Source organism: Lissotriton helveticus, chromosome 3_2 (assembly GCF_964261635.1).
Source record: "Lissotriton helveticus chromosome 3_2, aLisHel1.1, whole genome shotgun sequence".
NCBI lineage: Eukaryota > Metazoa > Chordata > Amphibia > Caudata > Salamandridae > Lissotriton > Lissotriton helveticus.
The window spans coordinates 129,724,398-129,739,907 of record NC_136062.1 but is presented as its reverse complement, the minus strand read 5'-3'; the positions used below and the strand labels follow the sequence as shown (position 1 = coordinate 129,739,907).

The 15,510-nt window shown below is 42.0% G+C and overlaps 1 protein-coding gene across 3 annotated transcripts in view; it reads right to left on the bottom strand.

The window, feature by feature from the left end:
- Positions 1 to 15,510, bottom strand: part of APBA2 (amyloid beta precursor protein binding family A member 2) — a 1,100,835-nt gene that overhangs the window by 986,651 nt on the left and 98,674 nt on the right. The window lies entirely within an intron of this gene.

The following is a 15,510-nucleotide window of genomic DNA, read 5'->3' as shown; positions in this document are numbered from 1 at the left end:
TTAATTATTTAACATACTAAATGTTATTGAAATTAAATAAAATTTACTATGCTATCTAATAAAACATTATGTTAAAAAAAGTACAATGTATATATATTACAACTACTGCAATTTTATCCATCATTAAATACAAATGTAAGAAAATTTCCTGAAAAATGTAGAAATGTTTTCATTTATAAATATTAAACACAATAAATACTGTATATGTATGACAAAATTATACTATGTTACTTTACAATGATACATGTATTACAATTAATTGTAAAATGTTTTAAAAAAAATGCATTTGCACGTCAATGTTATAAAATATAATTTGTTAAACATTTCTAAATATTCCAATAACATATGTGAAACAATAACAAGGTGTATTTATTTGCAATATTGTAATACACAAAAATACTTCAAATATTATAATTCCCTATTATAACTCCAAATACAATTAAAGTGAAAAAAACACTGCATAGTAACCATAATAAATTACTATTCTAATGTCAAGTCCAATATAACTCAGGGAAAGTGCTGGACAGTAGACCATAATAAATTACTATTCTAACTACAAGTCCAATATAACATAGGGAACGTGCTGGACCGTAAACAATAATAATTTACTAATCTAACTCCAAGTCTAATATAACTCAGGGAAAGTGCTGGACAGTAAACCATAATAAATTACTATTCTAACTCCAAATCCAATATAACTCAGGGAAAGTGCTGGACAGTAAACCATAATAAATTACTATTCTAACACCAAGTCCAATATAACTCATAGAAAGTGCTGGACAGTAAATCATAATAATTTACTACTCTAATTCCAAGTGTAATATTACTCAGGGAAAGTGCTGGAATGTAAACCATAATAAATTACTATTCTAACACCAAGTCCAATATAACTAAGAGAAAGTGCTGGACAGTAAACCATAATAATTTACTACTCTAATTCCAAGTCTAATATTACTCAGGGAAAGTGCTGGAACGTAAACCATAATTATTTACTATTCTAACTCCAAGTCCAATAAAACTCAGGTAAAGTGCTGCACAGTAAACCATAATAAAATACTATTCTTACTCCAAGTCCAATATAACTCAGGGAAAGTGCTGGACAGTAAACCATAATAAAATACTATTCTAACTCCAAATCCAATATAACACAGGGAAAGTGCTGGACAGTAAACTATAATAAATTACAACTCTAACTCCAAGTCCAATATAGCTCAGAGAAAGTGCTGGACAGTAAACAATAACAATTACTATTCTAACTCCAAATCCAATATAACTCAGGGAAAGTGCTGGACAGTGAACCATAATAATTTACTATTCTAACTCCAAATCCAATATAACTCAGGGAAAGTGCTGGACAGTAAACCCTAATAATTAAATATTCTAACTCCAAGTCCAATATAACTCAGAGAAACTGCTGGACAGTAAACCATAATAATTTATTATTCTAACTCCTAACATCTAATGCACACTATTTCATCCATACTCTTAATAAATATGTCTAATTCTAAAAACATATATTAAATAAATGAAAAAAATATTTTTACACAGTAAAACTACACAAAAATAAATAAAAATACAAACATATTAACTATCAATATTTTTTGTAATAAAATATCACAAATATTAGAATGTTTAACACATTTTCCTATCATTCACTTAAAAAAATAAGAATATAAATGTATCAACAAATAATATATATAATTTAAAAATAAAATATTAAAATACATTTACACATATTTTTTATTATAAATATTTTTAAACTTTTAATTATTATAATTTCTTTTAATAAGATTTAATTTGTATATATATATCATACTAAAACTGGTACAATTCACATAATTTAGTAATTAATTTCAAGATTTGTAATAAATATTTAAATTTAAAATCTAAAAAATAAATAAATGTTAAATTATGACACAGTTTTTACCATTTTATATTTTATTTCAAAATATATTTTACATTTAAAAAATAATTTCATCAAATTTGACATTTCTAATTTGAAGTTTCGAATTCCTACATTTAAATTGTTTTTAACTTCTAATTTAAATATTTCAGAAACTTTTCACACATTTTAAAATAACTACCCACCCTTATCCCCTATAAGCACAGCATCCCTCCCCTAAATATTAAATACATTTTAACAATATATAACATAATTTTGTAAAATTAGAAATTTGAAATTTCAAGTTTGAAATTTTTACATTTAGGGGTCCATTACGATGTCGGGCGGTTTGCCTCCACCAGGCTGGCGGTGGCCACCGCCGGCCTGGCGGAGGCAAACCGCCCGACATCGCAAGCCCAAATCTCCTCCGCCAGATTAGGATGGCGGAGGGGAAAGCGGCGGTGAAAAACACCACCCGCCTGTTTTCCACCCCGGTCGCCTTGCGGCCGGGGAGGAAAACCTGTAACATTGTGGCGGTGTCTGTAAGACACCGCCTGCCATATTACAATGGGCTGTGAGGCAAGCCTTTCCGTGGCAGCAATGCCGCCAAGGAAAGGCAGGCGGTCTTCACTCTGGGGGCCCCCTGCGGGCCCCCAGAGTGAAGGACAGTAGGGGAGTGCACACGGGGGGGTACCTGTGGTACCCCCCTGCATTTGCATAATGAAAGCGGCAGGCACCGCGCGGTGCCTGACGCTTTCATTATGCAAATGGTGAAAAGCATTTTCTGCATTGTGGCGGGTGGTGCAGAGAGCACCGCCCGCCACAATGCTGTAAATACAGGATGTGCCCGCCACTGTGGCGGGCACATCCTAATCTCACCCCCGGGACCCCCGCCCTTATGGCGGGCGGTCCCATTCCCCACTATGGTGACCCCCTTAATATTTTTTTTACTTCTAATTTTAACAATTTTTTAAATTTTAAAGAACATTTTTAAATTACAACCCACCCTTATCCCCTATAAACCCAACAACCCGCTCCTAAAATATTAACTAATATTCAAATTTAACATAAAAATTAAATTAACATTTTTAAATTACTACCTACCCTTATCCCCTATAAAATAAACATCGAGCTCCTAAAAATTAATCTAAAATTAAAAAATAATTAGAAAATCACATTTATTCTTTCCATTAAAACATTAAAAATGTAAAAAAATAACATAAAATAACTATTAAGCAACTAAAAAATACTCCCTTTTAAACATAATGTCGATATAATTTACATCGATATTTATTTCAACTGTATTTATTTCATCGATATTTCACAATGTCGATAGCTCTGCACAACTAAAAAAATTAGATATTTCCAACATCGATATTTATACAGTGGCGTCACTAGGAGGGTGCGGGGGGTGCGGACCGTACCGGGTGTCACCCCATCATGGGGTGACACCAATCTGCTTAGTTACGCTGCTGGCTGACTCGCTCTCGCTCTGCACTGCACAGTGGAGTGCAGCCTGAGCCTCAGCCTCGCCCTCACCTCTGCTGCCAGTACTTTTTATTTACAGTGCAAGCAACCGCAAGCACACGCCACAGTGCGCAGTTGGGCGCCTGCTTACAAATTTAAAATACTCTGCAGTCAGTGCAGTGAGTGTGCACTGCAGCACGTCGCCTCGCACGCACCGGTGGTGATGATGCTGGTGTTATGTGGATGTACGCCGCGGCGTACCCAGTTTGTGGGTCCCAGGGACAGCCCCGCACGCTGTGCTCCTCTGACGCATCGCGGTCACGCACCAGTGAGGAGACTAGACGGGCGGCAGCGCAGGGGAGTGCGTGCGTTGCGGTGCGCTGATAAAAATCTAATGTGAAGTCAACTGCCAGTGTGCCACCATGCCATCTTCTTTTGATATGGCGAGCGGAGCGAGCGCCGTCGCCTCCTCTTCAAATTTGGGACAGTGGGACTGACTTCTTGGGTCCGGAGGCAGTCGGTCACGGTGAGAGAGTAATATCAAGTTGGTTGAACTCGAATTAGCTGTTCTGATTTTAGATTTATTTATTTACATTTTATTTTTTTGATGGCAACATGTACCATTGTAAAGCGCTCTGATACCGTCCGGTCTTGAAAGGGCTATATATAAAACTCAAATAAACTCACGAGGCATTTTCACAAAGAGCAATGAATTGGCAGTGGCGCAGTGGGAAAGGGGGGAAGTTCTCGAAATTGGCATTGACCCACTTGATACTTAGTGATACCGAAAACATACATGTTTCCTGCAAGGCCTGTGAGGGTTAGAAGAGGCAGTCGAGACAGAGGAAGCTGTTATTAAAGGGCCCATGGGATGGCAGCTCACGCCACCTCAGAGCACCCCTGGGCAATGATGGCTGGCTTCTACTTCATGGTTAAAAATCCCAATGCCCTCAGCACTATGTATGTGGAGGTGGGTTGAGAAGGGGTGTTGCAGAGAGGCAGGGAAGCGCCGATAGGGATTCTGTTGTGTATGCCCAGACCACGTGAGAGTTGCGGTGCTTGTACAACTCTGCAGAGTGGGTGCACTTGTTGTGCAATTGATTCAATGTGTGCTTCCTGGCAGTGCTGCATAGAGTGTCAGGGACGTGCAATTCGAGCAGGTCCTGGATGTGACTGCACCTTCGTCCGTCAGTCAAGGGTCAGGAAAGCGAGAGGCGCTGTGTGGGCACAGGCAGGGGATTGAAAACGTAGCAGTTCAGAAGTAGTACCAGGACACCGCTCTGACACATATGTGAGATTTATGAATGAACTCAATGAAGTTAGAAATGTGGCAGTGCAGGCACACAATCAGATTCAGATCGCAATCGCATTACTCCCAGACAGTCCCCAATGCCGGCCCAAGAAGACGGACAGTCACACACACAGTGCTATAAAAAACAGGAGAGCTTCAGCAGTCAGCTTTAAAGAGACGTGTCAAGGAGCTATCTCTAATCATGATTTATTTTAGAGCTGGTGTTCGCTACATTATTTTTGTGTGACTGCACGAAATGTTCCAAAAAAACAAGCTCTCTTGCTTTGGCTCTTTCTTAGAAAGTTTCCCACTGATCTGTTAAACGTGATAGTGGTAATAGAAAAAAGGGAAGTCTGAAAACAACGATTTTCCATTTTAATTCCCATTGGAAACTGTTCTCTGATACTGAAGAAAACAACTTGGCAGAAGTTAGGATTTTACTCAGAAAGAATGCTATTACTTATGGTAAATATGTTTAGTAGTTTAAGGAAATGTTTGTTGAAATAAGTCCTTGGTGTATGAAGAGGTAAATTTTTCAGAAAAGTTAGTGATATCTGGACCGTTATGCACTAAAAATAAAAAATTACTTGCTGAGAGAGCATTTTTTCCAGTCAACCAATGGGGTACTGCAAAACCTGGTATGGTACTGCCGTAATTGACGTTCTGATTGGCCAGCCGTAACTTTTCATGAAAATGCTGTGGTGGTCATGTCAGTACTCTGGGAATCTCGCAAGCTTCCACCTCATGGTACTGTGTCACCACTCAAGCTTCATGAGGAAGCTTACATTGTTCTGTGGTACCATGACGTGGAAGCTTGCGATAGGGATGCCATAAGAGTACAGCGGTACCTGAAATGTTTTGGGTGTTTTTATAAAAGGAGGAAGACATTGCATGATGGGTGCACAAGGCCAAAGGAGGTGCACTGTTGGGGCTGTGTGCATGCAAAAGGAGTGGGTGCTGTGCCTGGCCAAAGGCCACACCGTGCAGCCAACCTCTGCAGCACATGGACAATGATCATGCACAGCTGGGGTTTGCTGAATTTGAAGGTTGCGGACTTGGTCCACTTTCGAATATGATCAAAGAACCCCAGAAATTCAGTGAAAAAAGCAAAGGTTAAAGTGACATTTTAAGTTTCTAATACCTTAATTTACATAAAAAAATTAAAAACAAAAATTCACAGAAAGATTAATGTTAAACTGATGTTGTAGTTAGTTGCCTGAATGAGGCATTAGCTAATGTTTAAAAAATCTAAAACTTTGGAAATTAACCAGTTATAGTTTAGTCAAAAAGCTATATATCTTCTGCCCAAACATGATCACGTATGACCTTAAATAGTACAACACTCATGACATGTGAATTTCCGTTTTTAACCCCTTCGACGCTCATGACGAGCTCAGCTCGTCATGAGGTACACCTCTCGTACGCTCATGACGAGCTGAGCTCGTCATGAACCGCGGGTTTTTAAAAACTTCAGCGCACAGCGGGAAAATGCGCCGCACGCATGGTGTTAAGAGGACAAGAATATGGATTGGGTGTTTTCCTGTGGGTGGATGCAATGCCTGGCTGAAGGCTAGTGCATAATGGGGTGGAAGTTATAGTTTTTTTACTAAACTATAACTGGTGTATTTCTTTGGCCTTTGTAAATATAGTAAACTAAATTTACAAACGTTACTAAGGATTCTGTATGGTCCCGTTATTTGCCATCTGTGTCCGCTGGCGGACTCGGAGCGGAGGAGGTCCATGCGGTAAGTCGTGAGGGTGTGACACCATGAGTTACCCGCACCGGGTGACACCAACCCTAGTGACGCCACTGTATTTATAACATCGATATTTAACACAGACGACATTCTTACCTCGATATTTCTGTTTCTCGACATTTCCCCATTGATATTCTTGATCTACACCGACGCGACATCCTGGGTACATAAGGGGGTCGATTCCGATCCGGTTAAATATTTGTCCATACGATTCGCATCCGGAGCTGTCTCCGTACACACACCGTACGACTCGACAAGTACGATCCGGACCGGTGTATCAGGACACGATTCGTACGGTCCACGTCTGGTAAGGGCAATTCGTACGGAAATTCGCACATTCACATAAACACCGTACGGTGCGTACACCCCATGATCGCATGGGTACGCATCATACCCCTGCGATCATGGGGGGTACGCACCGTACACCCAGCGGACATGGGGTACGGTACGTACCCCCCATGATCGCAGGGGTACGGTGCGTACCCCTGCGATCATGGGGGGTACGAACCGTACCCGGGGGGGCGTTCCGTACCTGTTTTGGGGCGAACTCTGCTTTTACAGCTGTTTTCAGCTCCCGTAGAAAAAGGGTCGTACGGTGCGTACCCAACACGAATCGTTCTTGCCGGTTCTGAAAAAGCAGCCGTGAACCGTACAGATGTCGCGTACAGCGGGTTCCGAGGGAGATTCGTACGGGGATTTCATTTGTACGGTCCCTGTACGATTCGTACGGAGTCCAGCTCCTGGTACGAATCGTACTTCGTCGTACGTACGGGGGATGTTGCAGGGTACGATTTGTATGGGAAAAACGCTCCAAACGGCAATTCGGAGCGCTTTTTACCGGATCGGAATTTACCCCTAATTAGAAAATCACATTTATTCTTTCCATTAAAACATTAAAAATGTAAAAAACATAACATAAAATAACTATTAAGCAACTAAAAAATACTCCCTTTTAAACATAGTCGATATAATTTACATCGATATTTATTTCAACTGTATTTATTACATATACATATTTCACAATGTCGATATATCTGCACAACTAAAAAAAAAAACGATATTTCCAACATCGATATTTATAACATCGATATTTAACACAGACAACATTCTTACCTCGATATTTCTGTTTTTTGACATTTTCCCATTGATATTCTTGATCTACACCGACGTGACATCCTGGGTACATTTCATGACAGCATACTCCATCCTATCTGCATTCCTCCCTAAGATACATCACCCTGTGTGCACTATAATTCAAGAGACCATGGATACAGTATCCAGAACTGAGTTCAACACAAGTTAAATCATCCTGCAGGGACATCATTACAGGAAACACCATGCCACATGCACAATGTCTACTGTGAACGTCACTATTGGACTCAACATTCTGTGTGGGATTCATCCTAAAATACATTATGCTAGATTGTACTGTAGGACAAGATAAGATGTATATATTTTACTTCGGAACTCTTGGACTTGTAGCTATAATTCAACACATACTCCTTTCCTATGCTATACTAACGGCAGAATATTTGACATAAGACAGCACACCATAACATAGTGTGAACACAGTAATTTTCAACAACTAACCTGGCGTGAATGATTTCAACTCAGCATGCCCATCGCTAGGAGACCCAAGGTGGCTTTTACTTAGAGAATCACTTATTTATTTATTTATTTATTTATTTATTTATTTGATTTATTTGATTTATATAGCGCATTATAACCCAGGGGTCTCTAAGCGCTTTGTCAGAATCGAAGACATCAAGTGGCGTGGAGGGCAACTGTTCATAAAATTTACAAGCCACCCCATGCTTGCTGGAACAGCACTGTTTTTAATTTTTTTCGGAAGGACAACAAGTTAGTCTCCTTCCGCAATTCCATTGGCAGTTTATTCCAGGCTGCTGGCAGTAGGTAGGAGAAAGCACGACCACCCACTGTGGCCAGTCTACAGCGTGGTTGAGTGAGGAGGGTGGCATCAGCGGATCGAAGCACTCTAGTTGGCCTATAGGGGATTAGGCAAGATTTCATGTAGGTTGGCGCCTTACCGTAAAGGGCTTTGTGAACAATGCACAGCCCTTTAAACATCACCCTTTGCTTAACCGGCAGCCAGTGCAGTTCTTGCATAAGGGGGGATGCATGGGTATTCCTAGGCTTTTTAAAAATGAGCCTAGCAGCGTCGTTCATGACGACCTGCATCTTCTTCAGAAGTTTTTGCGGCAGCCCTATGTATAGCGAATTGCCATAGTCTAGCCTAGCCAGGATCGTGGCGGAGACTGCTCGCCTCAGAGTGGAGAAGGACAACAAAGGTGAAACTTTCCTAAGTTGTCGAAGGAGGCCGACACAGGTCCCCACGACCGACAAAACTTGCTTCTGCATAGACAGCTTGCCATCCACCTGTATGCCTAAGCTCTTGACCACGGCTGCTGGTTCCGGAGGTGACCACAAGTCTCTTGGCCAGAAATACTCAATCCATGGGTTCCCTGCGATGGTAATTGGCAGTACCTCGGTCTTCTCCGGATTGATCTTTAATGAGTTTCTGGACATCCAATTGGCTGTGTACTTTAAGATATTTTGCAACCTTGCAAGAGCACCCGGACCATCATCTAGTTGGATCACTATCTGGGTGTCATCCGCATAGTTGTACACCTGGCAGTCCATCTGGTTAAGCAGTCTAATCAGACGTTGAAGGTAGATGTTAAATAGGAGGGGTGACAGGGCAGACCCTTGTGGCACTCCACAGGTGATCGATGTAGTGGTGGAAAGAAGGTCACCAAGCTGCACTCTCTGTAACCTCCCTTGAAGGAAGGAGGAGAGCCAAGCATGTGCCGTGCCCTGAATGCCGAAATCCATCATCCGCGACAGTAGTTGTTTGTGACAGACGGTATCAAATGCCGCGGAGAGGTCTAACAGCACCAGGGCACTGGATGTTTTCTTATCTGCCCTGTTCCTCAGTTCGTCCAAAATAGACAGCATAACGAGTTCCGTGCTGTGAATCGCACGGAACCCAGCTTGATTTGGCTCAAACAAGTTGTTGCTTTCCAGATGTTCCGACAGAGTGGTGAGTACGTGTTGTTCCAAAACCTTCGCCAGGAACGGCAGCTGAGATATGGGCCTGAAATTTTTCAGGCATTTCACGTCCGCCCCTGTTTTTTTCAGCAGGGGAATCAGCCGGGCCTCCTTAAAGGAAGATGGTACTTGACCTGTTTGTATGGATGTATTCAACAGGTTCAACACCTCTTCCTCTATGCCGGGCAATGCTAGTTTAAACACTTCTGGTGGGCACGGGTCTGCCAAGGAACCCGATTTAACCCGGCCTAGAAGAGCTGGCAGCCTTCCCTTCGTAATCAAAGGTAGCGTCATTAATGGGGTAGCCACTGACGTTCTGACAAGTAAGTCCTGTGGAGGACAGTCAATCTCAGGGGTCGCATCAATTTCAGCTACCAAATCCAAAACCTTATTAACAAAGAAGTCCTGAAATTTTTGGCAGTCTTCTTGCACGAACTCCGTGGTTTGTTCTTTATTTTCCCTGAGTTCCTTTAGGACTTTAAAATTTTCTTTCTGAGGGTTTCTAGCAGTGGTTATTCTTTCCTCAAAGAACTCCGCTTTCCTGGCTATAATCGCCTGTTTATAGCTGGTAAGTGCCTGTGTGTACTGCCTCCGGGAGTTGAAGTCATGATCCTTTCGCCAAGCTCTTTCTAGTTTTCGAAGCCCTCGTTTCTTTTCCCTAAGTATTTCGTTGTACCAAGGGGCCCCAAATCCTCTGTTCACTATATTTATCCTGCGCATTGGTGCCACATAGTCCACAGTTTTCCTAAGTTTGTCCAGTAAGTCCTCACAGAGGACCTCAGAGTTTCCTGTCGGATTGTTGGGAGATGGATAGGTTCGGAGATAGTCTAACATTTTATCTCCATTAATGTTTCTCCACTTTCTAACCTTGCGATTGACCAAGTAAAATATGGTGTGTTTTTTTATGGACCATTCTGATGCTTATCACGGCTCGGATCACTATGGGCTTTAGTTAGTGGCCCTTCTCCTAAGCAGAAGTCCGAAGAGCTTCACGTGGCATTTGCTCCATCAGCTTACTCCCCTGGTTTCGAGTAGAATTCATTGTATTTTTAAGATTCCTTCAATGTGTTTTTACTTTCTTTGTATTGTTTTATTCAGTAAAACCAATACACAAAAAGCACATTGATGTGACCTTTCTTCCTATAATTTTTACCTGCTTCCTTCATTTTTCCTTGTACTAAGTATTCGTCTTGAGGGCCATGTTCAATCAAAATTTACATTCTGTGTATCAGAAACATCAATTGTACCTTAAACATCGTCTGAAATAATAACTGGTATTTTTTGCTCTAAGCAGCGCACTTAACTTCTTTGTGTTGTACTGCAGGCGGGCTAGAGCAGAAGTAATCAGATTCCCCTTGCCTGTAGGACTTCATAATCCTCTCTCACAATCTCCAGTTCGCTCAGCTCTGGCACTGATCTCAGAATGGTTTTCACCATCTCGAAAATTGTCTGCCCCCTCTCCCCGTCCTATGTCACCCTCAGCTTTATTGTTTGTAGAAGAATAATCGTTTCTCCTCTGGATAAGATCTGCTTCTGAATGACATTCAAGTTAGATAATAACTGGATTTTATTCCAATAGTAGGTTAGTCCCTCTGTTTTTTCCACCACCCATAACTCTCATTTTTTCAAACAGGTAGGATGCAAAAGATAAGTAATCTTAGTCAGTGCCCCTTTTTTTTTTTTTCACAACAATTTTATTGATAAAGATGAGCATATGAAATAGAGTGGTACCCCACAGTCAGGATGGTACCACCAACATACCGATACAATCATGAAATAGGACTGAGTGTCCAATCGAGGAACCAGTGTAACTCAAGGATTCAAAGAAACATTTTCCCCTTCTTTATCTTTTCGGTTAATTACTCACCCAACTCCCAGAACCCTGCCTGGAACCCACCCTAACCCCATGCATGTGTGTACGTACTGCGCCAATGCAAAGTCCTGATGTGGCAATTGCGTGTGTGGGAAACGGGGTCACCGGGCCACATGGGGCTAAAGGTCTTCCTCCCGTTCCGCTGGGGGGTCCAGTATCAAGCCCCTGTAGTCCGCCCACCTCCTCCATACCTTAAAATGAGTCAGTGCCCCTTTTACTTCTTGTTTTAACCAATACCATTTTTTTCTACTCTATCCAAAGCCACTGTCATTGAGTGCCTCCTTGGGGATGATGATCTTAAAGATCCGAAGCATTCATTTTAGTGTTAGGCATTTGGGACACATAGAATAAACTAGAGAACTCTTGTTCTAAAAACGACCTCTTACCATGTTTGAAGAAAAAGAATCTACTTTCTCTCATAAATACGAGACCAATACATTACCTTCTGTGTTAATTAGACCTATTTTGAGAGCGGAGCGAAGAATTCCGCTCCGACGGCGGAGTTTGCAGAGTTATGCCCACTCCATGCAGAGCGCAGAGCTCTGCAAAACTCAGCTAAACTACTCATGGTGAGTTTTTTCTCTCATGCAGCTCTTCAACGGTTGGTTGGTGAGCGTGTGCAAGAGAAATTTACTCAACAGATCTGCTCCCAGTGAGATTTTTCAATGCGGGCAGTAGATGCATGTTGCGACCGCTTGCGTTGAGAAATCTGCTGCTTGTGTTGAGGAAGCCGACACTTGAGTAGAATGCCTACACAAGCGGCAGAAAGCTTCAGCACCCACCGGAGCGAAGCAGAGTGCTGCTTGTGTTGATTTTACAATACGGGACATACTCCTGGCCCTTAAAATCAATGCGAGCAGTGCAACTTGAACTCTGCTGCTGGCGGATCTCTGGGGAGGGCAGCAGAGTTTCTTCGGCACTTGGCAGAGTTCCGCTAGTATAACTCCGCGGACTCTGCCCAGCCAGAATATATGATGTTACCACGATTGCAAGTTCCACGCATGGCATTACCACGCGAATTTTAGTTCGCAAGTGGCTTTACCACGCTGGAATTTACAACAATGGATTATAACACGCGTAGAAACGTCCACTAAGCACAAATGAAACATAATGAAATTGATAGGCAAAAAAAGTATGTCTAGAGTTTGTAGTAACTGCTTAACCCATTCGATCGTTTTTTTTCAACATTCAAAAACAACAAATTACCCTAGATTTATAAATTCTTTTATTTTACTGTGCGCTTAAATATTTATATATTTTAAATAAAGATTATTTACTTACCTTACACCTTCCCGTCTTTCACCAGCAGCCCTTCCTTCCATCCACCATCGAAACAAGCGTCAAAACACGTCTACCAACATTAAAAACGGACTGCTATTTTGACGTACACGGCACGTCTTTTGGGGAGGCACTTTCCTTTTTCTTCAGTGGTACTGAAGTGCGTATTTTTATTTTCGAAGTAACCTGCTCCTTTGTTTTTTTTTGTTTTTTTTGGGGGGGAGACCCCCCCAGCCCCCCCAAGTACCCCCCCCAGCCCCTCCCCAGCCCCCAAGCCCACGCAGAACGACTGGAAGGAATACCACGTCTCCCCCCCAAAGCCCACGCAGAACGTACTTGCGTGGTAGTGGAGGTCGTGGAAGGCACCCGCGTTTAAAAGACGTTTTCGTGGTAAGTGACTCGTGGAAAACGTTATTAGTGGTAATTACTTCGTAGTAAATGATGTTTCCTGCCCAGCCAGGCCTAGTCAATTGTGCTTTTTTAAATTCAGATAGGGCAGTAGGCAGATGTACTTGTTAAGTAAAAATGGCTTTCCCACATTAGCTTTGTCTGATTCACAGTAGTCCTACCCCTCATCTTTCCGTCACTGTTGTTCACTCTTAAACTAATCACTGCTCGGACATTAATTGATGCTTTTTAGCTGCTCTTTTGACAAACAGCAGCATCATGGTTTGACCTCTAAACATAAATCACAGCATGCTCTGGCCAGCACACTGCCAACCTAATGGAATTTAGGAGCATCGCCCCACTGCTTTCCGAGCAGTTCAAAAAAGAAAAAGAAAATGATAATAATGAAACATTATCATTTTATTTTTCCTACTGCAGTGGCTCAGTTCATTTCTTGCGGGCGGGGATGGGCTTTGTGACGCCAGAGCAATGCAGGGGGAGGAGCGGTGGCACTCTCAAAGTGCGCATGACTGTCTGGCCGTCTTGGGCTGGACAAACAGTCATGAGCATTTTGCATATTTTATATCGGCTGTATTGTACATCTGTGGTAGAGAACATGCCCAGTCCATGGCGCTCAGACCATTCACAACATTGCTTTGCAGCATTGTAATTGGCTTATGGGAGTCTTGTAGACCAGGTGCTTCCTCCTGCTGGGACTCCGGACAGGAAGAAGTTGAAGAGGACGGAGAATAGGCGGCGGACGCCCATACCCAAGTAAGTGTTTTTTTTTGTCTTTTTCATTCCCCCCACCCTCTGTGCCCCACCACCCCCGTCCAGTAGCGGCCACTACTGTATTTACCTGTTGCCACTTCAGCTCATTGTCTACCCTCACCCCATACCTCCCCCCCACAGCTCAGAGAGGCCAAGTTCTTCCCTGAGAAACAGTGACAGTGGCAGACAGTTGCAGACTCTCTCCTCTGTTAGTGATGTAACACTTTTTTCTAATGTCAAATTACAGCGCTTCTAATGGTCCGGGAGCAGTCTTAATTCCCTTAGGATCTTGTTGCTGCTCTCTGGATCAGGTCTTACGAATGAATTCATTATCAAGTAAAATTTCAGAATTAAATGTAAAGCATATTAGGCTTCACAATAAAGATTATTATCACAAGTATTATAATCAAACCATGAAGGTTTATTGAAAGTTAAAGGCACTACCGAAAGCAAATTAAATGGCACGGAGTTAGTCATCTGTCATACAAAAGCATGATGCCCAGAATAAAAAATACAACAATAAAGTCCACATTTGTAAAGCGCACAATCACCCGTAAGGGTCTCTAGGCGCTGGGGGTCGTCGGGAAGATTAAGCGAGCTATTGCCCAGAGTCACATGGTGCTGGGCTAACCTGCCGCCGGAGCCGGGGATCGAACCGTGGTCCCCAGATTCCAGAGTCAGTCGCCCTGGCCGCGGCGCCACACCTCTTCCACCAATGAAGTAGCAGAACAAGATATAATTCAGTACAAGCAAATACGCCATCAATTAGAGGTCAGATCGACATAGTTTCGCTTTCTAAAGATCAGGGGAGAATGAGCCCACAACCCTCAGGATGTGGCCTCTTGTACAGGAAATTATACAAAACACTCATACATGAATGTGCAGAGATTTTATATTCCCATCAAGTATATTAAAGAAAGAATGATAAAAATGTAAATGGCAGCACTATCCTACAGATTCATATAATGCAGTTCCCATACCTTGTGCACAGTTAGTACAAATATTGTTAAAAACTCAAGGAAAAGTTCTTATTAGAATAACATCCTGGTACCAATGATAAATGCTTGGTAAAACATTCACTTTGCTAAACTAGCATGAAAACAAAGCTCGAGATCTAAGCATTAGGTGGTGTTTTAACACATTGTTTACAAAATAACTATTGTGTGCGGAGTTCATGGTGTAACAAGTATAGGCAATGCCAATATGTCTTGCTTTAAAAAAGAATGTTGTATGATAACGTGAAGCATTACAAGTAGATAGCATGGAAATGAATAAGTATTTGTTTAGAAGCAAAGAACTGTAGAATAATATTGGTGTAGGTTAAAAGATCAGGAGACTGTTGTACTGCCAACACAGACCTAGAGCTCCATGTAGGTTAACAACTGCTCTCTTCTCATCTAGTTATCTAAAACATTTTATGGTGTTGCAAAGTCATGTGTGTGCCTCTGAAAGTTCAACCTCAGGCAGCTGGATAATTTAAAAAAATGATCACAGCTGTGTGGTTGCCAAGCACTTTTTTTTTATTCAAGCACACAACTTCTGGCCAATGAAAACATGTACGCCTGGCTCCCAGCAGGTAGGTGGAGCAAATGTCCCTCTCCTGGTGGTTATCACATTATTGTCAGGCGACAACTGCGCTGTCAAGCCAGAGCATGAAAAAAGACAGAGAGCTGGCTGTGTACAGCGAAGATGGTTGCAGACAGCAACCACCATTTTGAAATCGAGGCCTACTTTT